Source organism: Wyeomyia smithii, chromosome 2 (assembly GCF_029784165.1).
Source record: "Wyeomyia smithii strain HCP4-BCI-WySm-NY-G18 chromosome 2, ASM2978416v1, whole genome shotgun sequence".
In the NCBI taxonomy this organism is placed as follows: Eukaryota; Metazoa; Arthropoda; class Insecta; order Diptera; family Culicidae; genus Wyeomyia; species Wyeomyia smithii.
The window spans coordinates 184,246,483-184,263,444 of NC_073695.1; the positions used below are offsets into that span (position 1 = coordinate 184,246,483).

Consider the following 16,962-nt stretch of genomic DNA (forward strand, 5'->3'; position numbering starts at 1 on the left):
TTTTAAAAAAGTGAAATTCTCATACTATAAACAAAATTTGAAAAACTCTGGTAATACACTTGAAGACAAAATGTTCATGTACCACTTGGGAACAAAACCGAATTTTATGATACTTATTTTTCAATAGTTCTGTTGCAAAAACAATTAGGTGCGTACTTTTGCCCTCACTACTCTATTAGATGATAATTAACCATTCCAGGCGGTTGCCCCAAAGCCGAATGTCACCATCCTGGATTTCAAATAGGCGTCTGAAATCAGGTTCTGGTTTTTGAGTTGCATCCTCGGTCTGGAAAAACCTGCAGTGAGTGCTATTTGGCCAAACCACAGTCGATTACATTTGAAAAATGAACGAAACAATATCAATAAGGTCTACTTTACGTTACGAAGTTTCGCGTATATATTTAAAACTAAATATTATTACATTAACATAAAATTACTCCTAAAATTTATTCTTCGTACTATTACCCGTTATCATCAGTGGTTTTTATGAATATTGTATTAAAATTTATGAGACCTCAATCATGAATTTTAATGCAATATTCATAAAAAATTAATCAGGCCAGCGAGAGTGTATTTTATATGCATTTTTGTCTGATTCACATAAAGTCATGAAAAAATGAATTAAAGTTGGCCAATTGCAAACAGTTGAAACTTGAACGATACACTCGAAACACTGTCAAGCAAACTAAAGTGATAATCAGATGATAGTTTTTGCGAAGGTCACTCATATTTTATATTTTTCCACTCTCTTCTGAAACAGAATTACCCAAAGCACCTTTTACGAGTTTTCTACTACCTAATTTGTTTTAAATCTTGTATACTAAATTATGCTGCTGAAAAAATTTCCCTTCCATTGAAAGCGAGCCGAGTACACCGAAAACAGGTGCAAAACTTTATCTAAATTGATGAAGGTCGAGTCTGATTGATGTAGCACTTAGCGTGGAATAGAATATTCTTCCAAATTTTTCGGCTAATCGTTTTGAAACTCGATACCATTAAGTCGATGATATCTCCCAAGCCGATCGAATAGAAAATTTAACTTTTTTGCCTTTCTCCTAGAAAGGTATAGCAATCACTGGAAAAACCAAAGGTACAAAAGTGGTCCCAATGGCCGAATGGCATATGCCACTCGACCCCTTTCGACGAACTGAGCATTTTCTGTATGTATGTATGTATGTGTGTATTGTATTGAATTTCATTGTAATCGGATTTTTAGTTTAGAGGTTATGTATCAAAATGTAAAAATCACGAAACATCAATATCTTAAAAACCACATAACCGATTTCAATAAAACGGGTTTCAAATGATTGGGCTGTCTCCAAAACCCTTAACTTTTAAATTTCGTTATGATTGAACATATGGATCAAAAGTTATGTAAAGAAAAGTTAACCTGATATTGTTTAAACTCACTCTCAGAGATGGCTGAACCGATTTTCACAAAATTAGTGTCAAATGAAAGGTCTATTTGCCCCATAGGTTGCTATTGAATTTCATTGCAATCGGATTGTAACTTTGTCCGTTGATTATAAAAATGTGAAATCACAAAATGAAAGTAAAAATATTGACTATCTCCTAACGATCACTGGCTAATTAAAAGGTAGAAAAGGGATCTAAATGGCCGAATGTCATATACTACTCGACTCAGTTCGACGAATCGAGCATTTTCTGCATATATGCATGTATAAGAGTATATGTTTGTGTGTGGGTGTGTACGTGTGTATGTGCACCTTTTTTTCGCACTCACTTTTCCCAGAGATGGTCTGACCGATTCTTTCTATCTTGGTGTCAAATTAAAGATCTATTTGCCGCTTAGGTTGCTATTGAATTTCATTGTAATCAAACTTTTAGTTTTGGTGCTGCGTCAGAATGTGAAAAACGCTCTTATATCTCAGAAGCTATGAACATAGTTGAACTAAAAATAATGGGCTTTTAAACCCTTAAAAAATGAGTTTCATAATGTTTAAACATGTGGTTTGAAAGTTATAGAAAGAAACGTAACCCGCAGGCTGTTTGAAACTATAGCTACGATCAAAATATGTGGCCTCAATATCATTCAAATTTGATATTGTACTATTTTAATTTTTACGGCCTTGCTCGGGATTGAAGTTGAAATTAAAAGTCATATCTATCATATCACTTTTTACCTTTCTCCTAGAAAGATATAGCAATTACTGCAAAAATTAAAGGTATAAACGTGCTCAAAAGGGCCGAATGTCGTAAATCATTCGACTCAGATCGACGAGCTGAGCATTTTCTGCATGTGTGTGTATGTGTATGTGTGTGTGACGCTCTCCCAATATCACTCGATTATCTCAGAGATGGCTAAACCTATTTCAATGAAATTAATTGCAAATGAAAGGTCTAGTTGCCCTATGAGACCCTATTGAATTTTATTGTAATCTGATTTCTAGAGGTTATGTATCAAAATGTAAAAATCACGAAACATCAATATCTCGGAAACTACACAACCGATTTGAACAAAATTGGTTTCAAATGAACGGGCGACCTAAAAAACCCTTAACTTTTGAATTTTATGAAGATTGAACTTGTGGTTCAGAGGTTATGGAAAGAAACGTGTTCTGGAGACTATTTAATCTCACTCATGTTTCTCAGAGATGGCAGGACCGATTTTCATAAAATCAGTGTCATATGGAAGGTCTTGTTGCCCCATAAGACCCCAATGATTTTTTTTTGCAAACGGATTAATACTTACTTTAAAAATGTGAAATCCAGCTATGAAAAGAAACATATTCCGAAAACTACTTGGACTCACTAAGAGATGGTTGACCCGATTTCCACAGAATTTGTATCAAATGAAAGGTCTAGCTGCCTCATAACACCCTATTGAATTTTGCTGTAATCGGACTGTAACTTCGTCTGTAATGTATCGAAATGTGAAAATCACGAAACTTCATTATCTTAGAAACTACACAACCGATTTGAACAATATTTATTTCAGATGAACGGGCTAGTTAAGGGTTAACTGATGAATTATGAATTATGAAGACTATTCAACAATATACCTGCTTTGAGCAATATGGCCTCAACATGATTTAAATATGGTATCGTACTATCTGAACGCTTAAACGATTAAATTGTTAGAAATTAAGAGCAATTTCTTTTATTTCGCTATTTCTTCAGCACTAACATTACGTTAAATTTCATATTTTATACTTTAATAACAACATCAATATATTAGAACCCAAAAAGTGAATATACCTTTATTAGATTTAAGCATTCATGTAAATCTATTTTTACAAATAAGAAGTTTAAATGAGAAAGGCTGGGTCTGACTGCTAGGTGGATTAATTTAGGTTTTTCAATTAGCACTTAATTGCTTATGATGGAACAAAAGGATCTTTCATTGTATTACCTAAAACGTTTCAAAACTTTATGTTTTGAAAATTGTTTTTTATGTCCAACGAAAATATAATTTGTATGCCAAATTTCAAATTTCTCGATGAGCTAGCTGTACCTACCGGCTAAGAGTAAATACTTTACTTTTGAAACTCAGAAAAAATTATCAGTCATGTTCAGAGCTGCCAGATTTTATTTTGAAAAATCTGTATGCATCCGTAGAAAAATCTGTATTTTTCTGTATTTTGTTTGTGTTCACAAGTGCTCTGATTTTTATAAGTGCTTTTGATTTTTAAAAAGGTTTCCGTAAAATTCCTGAAAGAAAACTCAGGTCTACAACTGTGCTTTTTTTCCTCTGAAAGCAATAAACAATAAGCCGCAAATATGTCACGTTAGACGAAGAAACAGATTTTAAAACCTGCTCGCACCTTCACAAATCCCCATTCAGAACACTCAGACTGCTTGCGCAAACCGAGAAAACAAAGCAAAAATATTGCTCTCTTTTTTTCTCATACAAAATTATCCGCAACGCTGTGAATAAGGCAATGCTCAAGACAGTTGCGATCAGCTGATTTCAGTTTGTTTTCAACTTTTGACAGCCTCAGGTATGTTCGAGACCGCAACTTGGATGCAATCCGGATCGAAAAGCGTAAAAAACAAACGTACTTGAGAGTACGTTAAAAAAAGACCGAGTGAGGACTAATGATTACCAAACCAAGTCGTAATATTCATTAATGATGAAAATAAGCGCAACGCTACTAGGGCACAAAATGGCACACAGTGAAGTATCTTACATTTCTCTACCCACAGCATCCACTCTACAATGAACAATAACAACAAACAAACAGCAGGACTCACCTGGGAATTAATGTAAGAAATAACATAATTTTCAACATTCCCAACAGCGCCGCCATTATCCTGTGTCGAACAGTAATCTTCCAAAATTGGCTAAAGCCCGCTCTCGTTGCCGATTATCGTTCGCAGCCAGCAGCCGCTGGTGGTAACGATAAAAATCATCCTTAGCATTCGCGCGACGCAAGTGATGCCTCCCCTGCTGGCTAACCGGTGCCATAAACCCGTGTGCAGTAAAAGAGCGAAAAAAATAAACCACCGGAAGTACATCACAAAACCGGGCCGAATGACACATGCCTTCAGAAAACATAGCCCCCGTGGGTTCACTTAACTAAATAATGAAAAGTTCTACTCATTTTGGGACGAGTTTTGGTCGGGCCGTTTCCAAGTTATGATTGCGAGAACAGCTCCACCGGTATCGAGCAGCTAAATTGCTGCCTCAAAACAATTTGGTCGCGATTGAAGAAGTTGACGTCATACAGCTCGGATGAGTTTAATGGCGGCATTTAATTTAATTATTCGCGGAGGACTTCCACTGGTCATTAAAAAGAAAATGAATTTTCTCGTTCTGACCCTTTTCTCTTGGTTTTGGACTAGTGAATTATCTATAGTAGTTACACTTACTTTTTTTTCTGTGGCAAAAAAACATCCATAAATGTAATTATACAAAGCGTAAAATGTTTACCAGCAAGTCCTTCATTAAAATTATTTCCAACCACTTGAACAACGCTCAATTAGCACGTCACTAATCAATATATATAAACATTTTTGCCACTCACAGCCTCAATCGATATGTGCAAGGCCTATTTGGTAATGAGCCATTTCCATATTCCACTGATATGCAGCAAACAATCTCGATCTGGTAAACAGTTAAATGAATTAGCAGCACTCGTTCCCCCGACTCGATGCACGTTAATAGGAGATTGCTAGGCCCGCTGTACAAACACTCCATTTACCCTACTTTGCGATACCGCATTTACGAGCCTGGCTAGACGGTGTCAGAACAGGTAGGGTGGATCGTGAACGCAATTGTGGAAGTTGAAAAAAAGACAAGTATTTCTCGCATATCCTTAAAAATCTTCGTCCTTATTCGAAACGTTACACTCATGCGCCACCATGTGAGCTTATTGCCTACTAACTTATTTTCGTAAAATGGCTTTTGTCTTTGCTAATGGGTGTGCGCGCTTGCTTAAATCAACACCAGCGGCATCACTGACGGTTTTTGTCTTCGATAAAGAATGTCACGCTTGCTTATAGCGACACGAGCGGCATTATTGCCCACTAGGCAAAATTTCAAAATAATCGTTATTTTTCTAATCGATGAAATCGTCATCGAGTGGCACGTCTATTTGTCTGTGCTAGCACCATTTTCCTAATAAATATGAAATTTGATAGTGTTGGTCACAAAACTTCACGTACATTTATCTGATGTACCAACACTTAAAAATTTCAGATAAATCATTGAAATGGTTTTGGTTTCTGAACACTGCGCAACTATGTTCTTTTTAGTTATTTGTCAATAGATAAAATCGTATTAAAATACTGTTTTACAATAGAAAAAACCTTAATTTGTGTAGCCTAAAAATAACATCACCACCACGAATTTACACGTGTTTTTTGTTTTTGTTTATTATTTTGACTGTCTGACTGTTACATGTCGCATACTTTGTCTCAAATAGCTTCTAGTGCCTCTAAGATAAGGTGCCAAAAAAGTTTGTAATATTTTTCAACGTAATAGTCGAAACTTAAATACATTTTTTCGTGACTTAAACAAAAGAATTAAACTTACCGAGCGAATAGTAGATCCGAAAACTTCTTGTTGGCAAAACAAGTATCTTTTACTACAACATGCAATTTTAATTCTTGTCAGATTTATTGAACCTCTTTTTTGAATATGGTCACCGATAACATTTTGTGTTTTGTTGCCCATTGGTATATTTCATCAAAGAGCTTATTTTTAATGTGTAGTGTAAGCATGGGCGCAACTACGGGGGGGCTAGGGGGCGCTGAAGCCCCCCTTAGAACGTGTTTAGCCCCCCCTAGAATTTCCCAGAGAATGATTGTATTCAATATATATACATTCCATACTACTTATCAGAGCATCAAAATCAACACAAATTGAGATGTCGTCATTCATTGGCTAAGAACTAGTTCTGCACCCAGGATCGATTCTCAACCCTTGCTCTCTTACTCACTTTACCAGTCAGGCGAGAGCTGTAGTAACTCGTGCTGTATCAAGAAGTCGCCAGTTTACTCGGTTTTGGGCTGTGTTTCACCAGTTCCCCAGACGTCTCATCACTCGCAAGACTCTTTCGATCTGGTCGTGCCATCATGCACGCTGCGCCCCTTAATTTCTTGTGCCGATAGGGTTGCTGAAAAGAAGTGATTTCACATAGTTGTCGTCCGGCATTCTTAAGATGTGACCGGTTCACCGCAACCTATTGTCTTTCGCCAGGTGTGCAATGGGGTTCTCTCCAAGCAGCGATTGTAACTCATGGTTCATGCGCTGTAGCCATTATCCGTCGCCCGCTTGTGCTCCTCCGTAGATAGTCACCTTCTGTTCGCCGATAGGCACCTTCTGTTCGAAAATATCAAAAGGGCTTCCATAGAGGACTACCGGTTATCAGGGTTTTGTAGTTTTTTGTATCGAAGTGGTCATGTCCGATCATCACGGTGATTGGTGCGTACGTTTGTAATGTCTGAGAAGAACGGGCCGTCGTTGAGAACGTGGTCAATTTGTTTTGCTGTACGTTGGTCGAGGAAAGAAGTGACTTTGGCTGTGCGGGCCGATAACCGGCTTATATAAGGCTATCTTCGTTCATGTCCCCAACGACGATCTTGATATCTCTACGCGAGCAGCTATCGTGGAGTTTCTCCAGCTGTGCGTAGAACGCTTCTTTCCCTGCATCAGGTCTTCCTTCGTGAGGGCAGTGCACATCGGGAATAGTGTAGTTGTGGAACCGGCTCTTAATTCTCAACAAACACAACCTGTCGCTGATTGCCTGCCGCTTTGGTGGTACTGTGCCTTGCGGCGTCAAATCCACCGTACCTTCTCTCCTTTCTGGCAAAGCTCCTGGAGCGCGACGATGTCGAAGTGGCGGGGTTCTAGCTGATCCAGCAGAATTCGGTCGACATCCGGGTCGTTAAGCGATCTACTGTTACATGTACTGAGCTTCTAATTGTTCCGGTTCGTTTTGAATTCTTGATTCTCCATAATATGTTTATTTTAGTATGCTGCCTCACTAGGGCTGCGATACCTAGTCTCGCGACGGAGCTGCCGCCATGGATGTAGCTGGCGAGACACCGCATTACATAGTTCAACCATCCGGTCCGGATCATTCGCTGTTTGAGCCGCCCCTAGCCTGTGAGGTAGACGCGCAGACAAGCTGCTCTCTAGGAGAACAACTACCCCACTGGTTTACCGGTTTTTCCTTGGTTGCTCGTATCCCAGTTGGTACCACGTGGAGGAATAGGGCAATATGCCTTTAACCACACTGGGGTCTATTTTCTTCTAACTAGTACGGGTGAACTGTTAAAAAGCACTGCCCAGCCGTTTACCAAATCTAGCTCTCCTCAATATCGAATCATTGTTGCTGAAAGAGCTTGGCGTTGACGATGTGTTCAAGATATTCAGTACATCTTCGGAGATTCTAACCCGAAGTGATTTTTTTCTGCTTTTACGATACTATTTTAAGCGTTATTAAATAAGCATATTCTAACTCTTTTTTCTCTTTTTTAAGTGACTAGCCCCCCCCTAGAAATTTTCCTTAGTTGCGCCCATGAGTGTAAGCTAATAAATATGTTTATTATTCAAATATTTCTAGGACGCTTTTGTTGGAGGGTTAGAAAATAAACAATTTCTTGCCTTGTTTAACCAATAGAAATCTAAAAGCTATTGGAAATTTCTGTACAGAAACACGTCAGTTTAGTAAATGCTCAGCTTTTTGCATTTCTCCCAGAAAGGTATGGCAATCATTGGCAAAACTAAAGGTATCAAGAGTGCTCCAAATGGCCGAATGGCATATATCACTCGACTCAGTTCGACAAGCTGAGCATTTTCTGTATGTGTGTGTGTGTCTGCTTTTACCCATGCTGAGCAACCTTAAGCTGAACAGCTAAAGCCCTTGGTCTCCCCGGGACCACCGTTAGGCATTACTTCAGGGAGAGGGCCAGTCGTGCTTTTTAGCACTTATCTCTACAGGTAGCAGAGCAGCCTTTTCAGGCCAGTTAGTTAATTACTAACTAACTGGGGCACGTCGATGGTTTCCCGTTGATTGGTGCCCTGCAAAATATAAACGATCTGTGATGCGGCCTTGATGACCGTTCTTAGAAAGGAAACATGATCAATTAATCTTCAATTAAACAATGTTCCTATATGAAATATATTGTCACAAACAATAACATTAAAATTATATTTGATATTCTTTTTAAAAAATGATGACACATCATAGGCTGGCAAAAAACTATACAAAGGCAACTAAAAACCTCCAATAATTCATTCCATGATGACTCGAAAGTTCTAATATATCAGAAATTGAAACATATGTACTTAAGTCCCAGCTATAATTCATTACTGAAATTTTGAGTTTCTGAATAATGAAAATAATTTTATTTCGTTAACGGGCAGTCCTACAGTTGTAATATGTTCGACAACTTTATGTCAATTGATGATATAAACAACTTTCCCGAATAAACCAAATGGCTAGCATCATTTATACAGAAGATAGATGTCAGCGCCATCTGTAGAAAAAAAAATTAAAGCTGCCTGAATACATTTTTCAAGAAGATGTTTTTATGGTGAACAACATTGCCGAATACATGAATACTGTGGAAATAACGGTTTGGGAGTTTAAAGGTTTTGTCGCGTCAACGGACCAATTTGCCCCACTGTGCCTCGTTTGTGTTGTACACTAGCACTCGATTCTGAAAGTAGTTACCCAGAATTACCGTCGGCACTCTGAGGCTCTGTAGCGCTAAGGCTATGGAGTCCCAGCTGGCGCTGTTAAACACGTTCTTCACGTCGAGCGTGACGATCGCGCAATAACAAATGCCCCTCCTTTTACGTTGGATTGCAACCTCAGCCGTTCTAGTGATGGAGAGAATTGCATCCACCGTGGACCTACCTTTTCGAAAACCGAACTGGTTGCTTGATAAACCGTTCTCAACTTCTGTGAATTTCACCAGTCTATCGAGGATTACCCTCTCAAGCACCTTGCCCGCCGTGTCCTGCAAGAAGATTGGTCTGTATGCCGATGGGTTACCTGGTGGTTTCCCGACCTTCGGCAACAGCACCAGCCTCTGGCGCTTCCACACGTCCGGGAAGAGGCATTCGTCAAGGCATTTCTGCATGACTGCCTTGAACAACCCGGGGGCTTCTTTAATTGCCGTCTTGATGGCCAAGTTCGGGATTCCATCTGGTCCCGGTGCCTTGCCTATCTTTAGGGAGTTTGCGATCTCGATCAATTCATCTTCTGTCACCTTTACCGCATCGTCTGCCTCTGCACGACTGCCGTCACTCACTGTTGGTGGTGACTCGTCAGCCGGAGGCCAGAGACTTGGCTCGTGGCTTGGGAAGAGGCCCTGAATGATCTTTTCTAGCATCACTGGTGATTGTTCAGCCGAAGCTAGCGCACCTCTAGCCTTGGTCATAACGATCCTTTAGGCGTCACCCCACGGGTTTGAATTGTCACTGGCGCACAGTCGTTCAAAACAGGCTCGTTTACTGGCTCTGATTGCGCTCTTGAGCTTTTCCTTAGCGGATCTGAATGCGGCACGGCGTTCCTCTCTTTGCTCGTCGAAACGCGCGCGTTGCATCCTCCACCTTGCACGAAGGCATGCACTGCGTAGGTCTGCTGTCGTTTCGCTCCACCAGTATGTCAGTGGCCGACCCTCTCTAGGCGGACGAGACCTAGGCATCGTAACGTCGCACGCCCATGACAACATCGAATTTAGATGGTCCGCACCCGGGTGTGGTTCACCCCCTTCGTGCTTCCATCTAATGACCTGCCCAAAAACGTCTGCATCGAAATGCAATGTTTTCCAGCCGTAGCAGGATGAAACATTGGCCCTACACGCTGCTTACTTCCGCACGCCTACCTCATAGCGAACCGATTAGTGGTGCATTTCGTGCCAACGTTAGCCAAGTCTAAGTTGAGCTTTGCCAAATCTTCCAACAAAATCTGGCCCCTCTGGTTTATACAGCGACTTCCTCACTCGACAGCCCAAGCGTTGAAGTCCCCCGCAACCACCAACGGCCATAGGCCCGTCAGTTCCACGTTTGCTTGATCGACCATCTGTGCGAACGTTTCAGTAGACCAAGTTGGCAGAGCATGGCAACTGCAATAGAATACTCCATCCACTTTGGCTATCACGTACCCCTCGCTGGAGGTGGACACAATCTCCTGAACCGGGGACCTGCCGGTCGTGCATATGGCCGTCTTCCCAGACTTGTCCGATACCCAGTTACCGTTTCCGGTTGGGATGCGATGGAGGTCCGAGACGATGGCCACGTCCGACAACGACTCAGCAACTGCTTGGTGTAGCAAGTGCTGCGCCGCATAGCAGTGGTTCAGGTTTAATTGTATCACCCTCAAGCCTGCGGTTTAGTAGCCGGCCGTGCAGCCGGACACATGGGGCCTTATGCCCCCGCTTAAAGCACCTGAAGCGAACGTCAGGCTGTTGGAAGGTGCCCAGGGGGCAGACCGACCAACCCACCTTCAACGTGGCCTTTTTCAGGACCTTGTTACCCTCCGCTAGTGGGAGCTTTATGGTAGCAACCTGAGTCCCTGCTGGGCCCCTGCGGAGACGAACTGCCTCCGCGGTCACCACCACTCCACACTTCCTCTCAAAGGCTTGTGCTATGTCGCACCATCCAGGTTTTTTAAGCTGGAGAGTCACTTCTGGGGTGAGGGCTCGGATTTGAACTTACTCGCCTAGAACTTCTTGGGCCGCTTTTTTATAGGCACAGCCCTTGCCTTTTGCCTCCTTGCGGAGTTCAAGGATCATCTCGTCGGTACGCGACCGACGAATTGACCTGACATCCGCACCGAGGTCTTTGAGCTTGGACTCGCCTCTCAAGACTTCCGCGTAATTAGACGCATCCGTCTTTAAAATGAGCGCTTCGCCCTTGCTCCGCCTGTTTGATTCCTGCGGCTTTTTATTGCTGTCGCCGCGCTTCTCGCGTCGTTCCCGCTTTTGCCGTTTCGTGTCCACCTCGGTGGTCCATCCACCTGCACCCATGGCTTCGCCGTTTGTCGGTTTCCTGCTGCAGCTGTTTGTGTGTATTCAGAAACAGTTGCAGCATTCCCTTTTTAAGGTTTGCCTCCAGCGCGAGTGCCTCGTTTTCGGCATCATTAGCCCGCTTAAGGACTTCCAAAAACTCGAATTTCACGCTGCAAATATTTATACGTAGCAACAACAGACATTGTTTCAAGTCTTTCGAAATGTTGCTACGTTCGTACGTGAACTTAAGTATTTCATCAAGTTGTACAGACACAGCCTCTACGCTCAGGAACTTATTTATGTGGCTTTCTACCGCTGAGAGTAGCATATCCCCAGAGATCTGTTCCCGTTCTTTGGCGGTCTTAGGTGTATCCACCTTGCCGTCAGTCTTTGTCGTTCCGGTTGATGCTGCCTTAGGCGTGCCCGTCTTTGCCCCAACTCGGAACTCCCCTGTCGGTGTCGCAAAAGGTGTGCCAAGCTATGCGCCGCCTTTACCGGCATCAGCCAGTTTCGGTGGAGACCGTGCGATGCCTCGCCTGGCAAACGGGTTTAGTAACCCATCCTCCCCTTCCGCTACCTTCGTTTCCTCGTCGTTTTGTAACTTATACATTTTGGTTAATAGGGTTCCCCTTCCAGCCGCTATTCTTGGTCATGGTGGAGTGGTTGCCTAACTGGTCCCGTGGTGGCCTATGCCGGAGCAGTGAGGTCATGGCTAGTGAAGGTCGTCATAGCCCTTATGAGCAACTATGACGCCTCCTGACCGGCGTAAGTCAGGAGAGGGCATCTGATCCCACTCCTGCCTGATTCCCATCAGGCCAGGTTTTACGAGACGGAGACCCCTGCGACCGTATGCCACCTTGCCGTTTCAAGCCGTTGTCACACGACTTTACTAAGAAAGCTCGGTGCAGATGCCAACCCAACGTCGTGTCGTGGTATAATACCGTATTCCATCTCAAAATCCTAAAACACGGCAACCAGTACACCAGAATTGGAACCTTACTGGTATCGGCCCCAATAGGTGGGTTAGTGCATTTGGGTGATGGGAGCGGCACTACGCGCTCCGTCGGAGCTGCTTACGAGTGGCCGTGGCTTTTACGGGGAATCGACTGCCCAATGCCCGACGCCCCACCACTCCCTAGGCAAGCTCCCGCTGCCGGTCCGGGACTAATCGATGCTATCACACACCTATCGGTGGTCACACAACGCGTGCATGGCCTCGACGGTCGCCAGACGTCGATCCATGGGGGCCTGCAGCTCGGTATGTGTGTGTATGTGTGTATGAGCAGCTTTTCAATCTCACTCGATTGACTCAGAGATGGCTATACTGATTTTCATAGAACTATTTTTAAATGAAAGGTCTAGTTGCCCCATACTGCTGTTCCAATTAACACAAACTTCATGCACGCTGGGACAACTAACGGATTTTTTGTTCCTATGTTATTTAACAAAATGTGAAAATCACGAAGGTTCATTATCGCAGAAAATACACAACCGATTTTAACAAAATTGGTTTTAAATGAACGGGCTACCCGAAATACCCTTAACTTTCGAATTTTATGAAGATGTGAACTTGTGGTTCAAAAATTATGGAAAGAAATGTGTTCTGGAGACTATTTAATCTCATTCATGTTTCTCAGAGATGGCTGGACCGATTTTCATAAAATCAGCGTCATATGGAAGGTCTAGTTATATGGAAGGTGCGATATTGTTTTTTTTTTTTTTGTTGTTGACGTTTCTATTATACCACGATCAAAAAAAAATCGCGTCATATATTTAAAACATATTTGTTTCATGTCATTTGCATGTGTTATTGTATGGTCGTATGTGTTTTAATGTTATTTTTTAAATGTTAGGTATAGTTTCACTGTTGGCTCCCAAAATTTGTTATTTGGGATGGAAAATAAATCCAACAAATACTATCAAGGTGTATTTCTGCAAATGTGTTCTTTGATTCATCAGGTATCGTTCAATTATTTCCACTCGCGTACAAAGTTTTCCATGGAAACGCTGCTGATTGTTTTTCGCTTTTAAGAGTTCCGAATACCATAGAAGGAGACTGAATGATTCAAACACGATAGTATTTATTGTATCCAAGTTCACTTGCATTTAACGGTATCGCGAGAATCTTTGAGATATTATCGCCAGTGATAAAAAATTATGAATCCAAATAAACGTTAGATTGCGTTCAATTGTTTGCTTACCAGAGCAAGTAGGTATCATCAATGCTTACGGAAATGGTAGCATGGTGTATTAGCATGTGATATTTGAAATCACTAAGAATCATCGCGGTATATCACGGTGAAAGCACGATGTGGAGTAGCCGAATTACGCCTGCAAGCAACCAACATTTGGAAGAATCGTTGCGATCGCTCGAGTGCATTCGTTTACGATTCATTCGTGAAACACTCGCTGTATGTAGCTCGCTCCACCTAAAGCAGGCAATAGTGAAACAAAATCATCAAAGAAAGCCATCATATATTTCTTTGCTATAAGTTGTCTCATGCATGCGTGAGAATGTGTAACTTTTAATAAAGATGGTTTGCTGGGATTGAAAGCTTATGAATAGCAAGTTCAAAAATGATACCTGAATGATTGTTATGCGACACGATTTTTGCCATCCTTGAGTATCACTGATAGGTGGATAAATTTGGGTTTTTCAATATGTGATTTTATGTTTATCACATTGTTATCGAATTACCACAATAGAATGATTAGAAATTTTGAAATATAGCTATTCGGCCGCTGGCTTCAACCGATACTCACGGCGAACCACCCTGCCGGCAGGAAATCTGATTCCAACGGGGCGATCTGATTGCGATGTAATATTTCTCTACGCGGGGTCGTTGTTGTTTGCTACTACGCCTTTGTATTGGCAGCCACGCCAAGGGTTGCTTTCCGGCCACAGGTTCGTGTGAAGCTCGAGCCGTAGTAGGAAAATCAGTTTCCCCTTGCCGCCGAAACCGCCAACACCGCAAACAAGTTATAAATAACCCATGCTAGTAGTCGGCAGAGCAGCACAATTTTGTGGTTATATTGAACAGTGTCTATCACCCACATCGCACTTCAGCCTGGGATCCTAATCGAACCTGCTGGCACTATAATTCTAGACGAATTCTATCGATATTATTGCTGCAGAGCAGTTTCTACGACGCATTCAACAGTACAGTTTTCATTGCGTAGCCGTATTTGCTTGGAGCGTGTAGACTAATGAAGGCTTATATTCTGGATTGTTTATCGTAGAGGATCAGAGATTAATCATAATATGTACAACTCACGACTCGAGTAGCGCACGTGTCGGAAGAGCATTAACTTATTGTGACCTGCTTTGCATCGATTAAATATCAACATTAAAGGTGATTCCGAGCTAAAATTCTAATTTATTTTAATTAAATTACTCGAATTTATGTATGTACAATACATGCATTCCTGAGGAGGCGCATCATACATCGTGGAAGACGACAATTTCAACTACAAATTTTATTCTCATTTTCACCAGAGGAACACTTGTTGATCTAAATAACAAGCATTCACAACTTATAAACTGCAGTTTCACATTGATTGTCTTACGTTCTAAAACGCGAAATGGACTCTCGCGTAGAATTTATTGTAATTACTGTCAGATTAACTTCCACCCACTTTATCAAGTAAGTTCAATTAGCAATAAATTTCGCCTCATTGTCTTCACTTTGTATAGCAGTAACCGCGCACTTCAACGTCGAACCGCTCAATTTTCGCACCCCGCGCTGCTGACGGGACACAAACGAGCATCGCATTCCATAAATCACGGCTTCATTTAAAACCAAATAAATAACCATACTGAAATTATCGTTTCGACATTATGAAAATGACTCCAATAAATCTTTTCTTCTTTTATCTTTTGCAGGTAATTATCAACTTCGACACCTTCGTCGCCACCCAACCGCCGCCGGTGACAGATTCATCTCTAATAGTCTTATTTCCTTTGCCGCCCGTTTGGAAAGCAAATCCCTGGGAGGCAGAAACACCCGGTGATCAATCGACACCACACCTCCATCGCGTTTAAACTGACAAGGTGTGCTGCTAAAATGCTTTTCTGCGGTGAACAGAAATATCTTTTAACGACTTGCCAATAGTAGATGGAAGTTGCTTCTGGTGGTATATTCTTACATTCTTCAAGCATGTTTCGTTGTGGGTAACTGGCGCGAAAAAGTTGTTGCGATGAAAGAGGACAGTCACAGCAAAATTCCATAAATCATCAAAAATTTACTTGGCAACTTTAAATTACCTTACTACCGAGTTGGCCAGCCGATTCGGGGTCGTTCGTTTGCCTTTGGGTTTCATTCATCTTCATTATGCTGGCGATCGTAGAATGTAGACCAATGGAACGCTGCTGGAGCCTAGAGAAGACCATTTTGGGGGGCGCCGAGTCGAATACTTTTTTTACGCGTAGTGGCGTACTTACTTGGCACTTTTGCCTGCCTAAAATGTTCGATACGGGTACTGAGAAGCTCGATTCAAATTTAGCTGAAAATAAGAGTGGGAAATATTAACTTACACACTTTATCGTCGATGAAAGCAATTTTCAACCACTTACTTTACAGCGAAAATTTAATAATCCTCTGCAGAACGCGAAGTCAATCAATCATGAAAATGAATGACATAAGCTGTTCAAACACACTTATTACGTTATTATAAAAAACGAAGAATGCAACCACATTGACGTCGAAACATGCGTGGAGGTGAATTATTGCTTGCTTTTGAACAAAACTTATACTTGGGAAAGTTTTGCAGCTACGGATAAAAAAGTTCAAATTGTCGAGACAAACAAGATTATGCATTTTGAAATGTACAAGCAGAAGTATTCTCCGTACAATCAAACTCACAATGAACTAGTAAAGTTTTGGTCTGATTTAGCATTTCAGCCAAGAAGAACGACAGCAGTGGTATCGAACACAACAGTCCACCCAGCTGCACTTAATTCCGCCAAATTGAGAAATATTGGACAGTTGTTAAAAAGAAGTTAACGAAGAGTATGGCCACTCAGGTTAGCCAAAATATGACGAGTTCGAGAAAGGTTCGAGATTTCATGCATGTTTTTATGGCAGGAACTTACTTTTTTTTAAACATATATTTTATATCCACCAATTAATCGTTTATCTCAGAGCGTACAAATCTATAGAAATTTTGAGCAAACAAAACGCTAGAGCGAAATAAACAAACTCACGTGTGAACTCAATATCTGTCACCCAACGGTGTTACCTTCAACGAAAACGAACGAGGAAAAGGTTCTTAATCTGCATTCTATTAAAATTTCACTCCCAGCGTCACTTCCTTTGACGTGGCATCTACTCGGCCACTGTCGGTCATTTTTTCCGAACAGTTTCGTCGAAAACGAGCCACGTAAGGCACGTCCTGCACCAAACATTCCAAGCATACAAGCCACGGAAGCAGCAGACGATATTTACTAACCAACCGCAAATCGTCAGGATGCGGTCGACGGATGAAGGTGTACCGGAATACACAAACAGAATGGTGCTTGCTGCCGTTGCCGGC

At 41.7% G+C, this 16,962-nt stretch overlaps 1 protein-coding gene across 8 annotated transcripts in view; it reads left to right on the forward strand.

Moving 5' to 3' along the window:
* LOC129725953 (carboxypeptidase N subunit 2-like) overlaps positions 1-16,962 on the forward strand; it is a 279,622-nt gene that overhangs the window by 162,068 nt on the left and 100,592 nt on the right. Inside the window, exon 3 of one of the 8 annotated variants that reach the window (XM_055682417.1) lies at positions 15,314-15,481. The exons of the other annotated variants lie outside the window; for them this stretch is intronic. The gene's annotated coding sequence lies outside the window, so the exon portion shown is untranslated. The remainder of the gene's footprint in view (positions 1-15,313; positions 15,482-16,962) is intronic. 8 annotated transcript variants of the gene reach the window in all.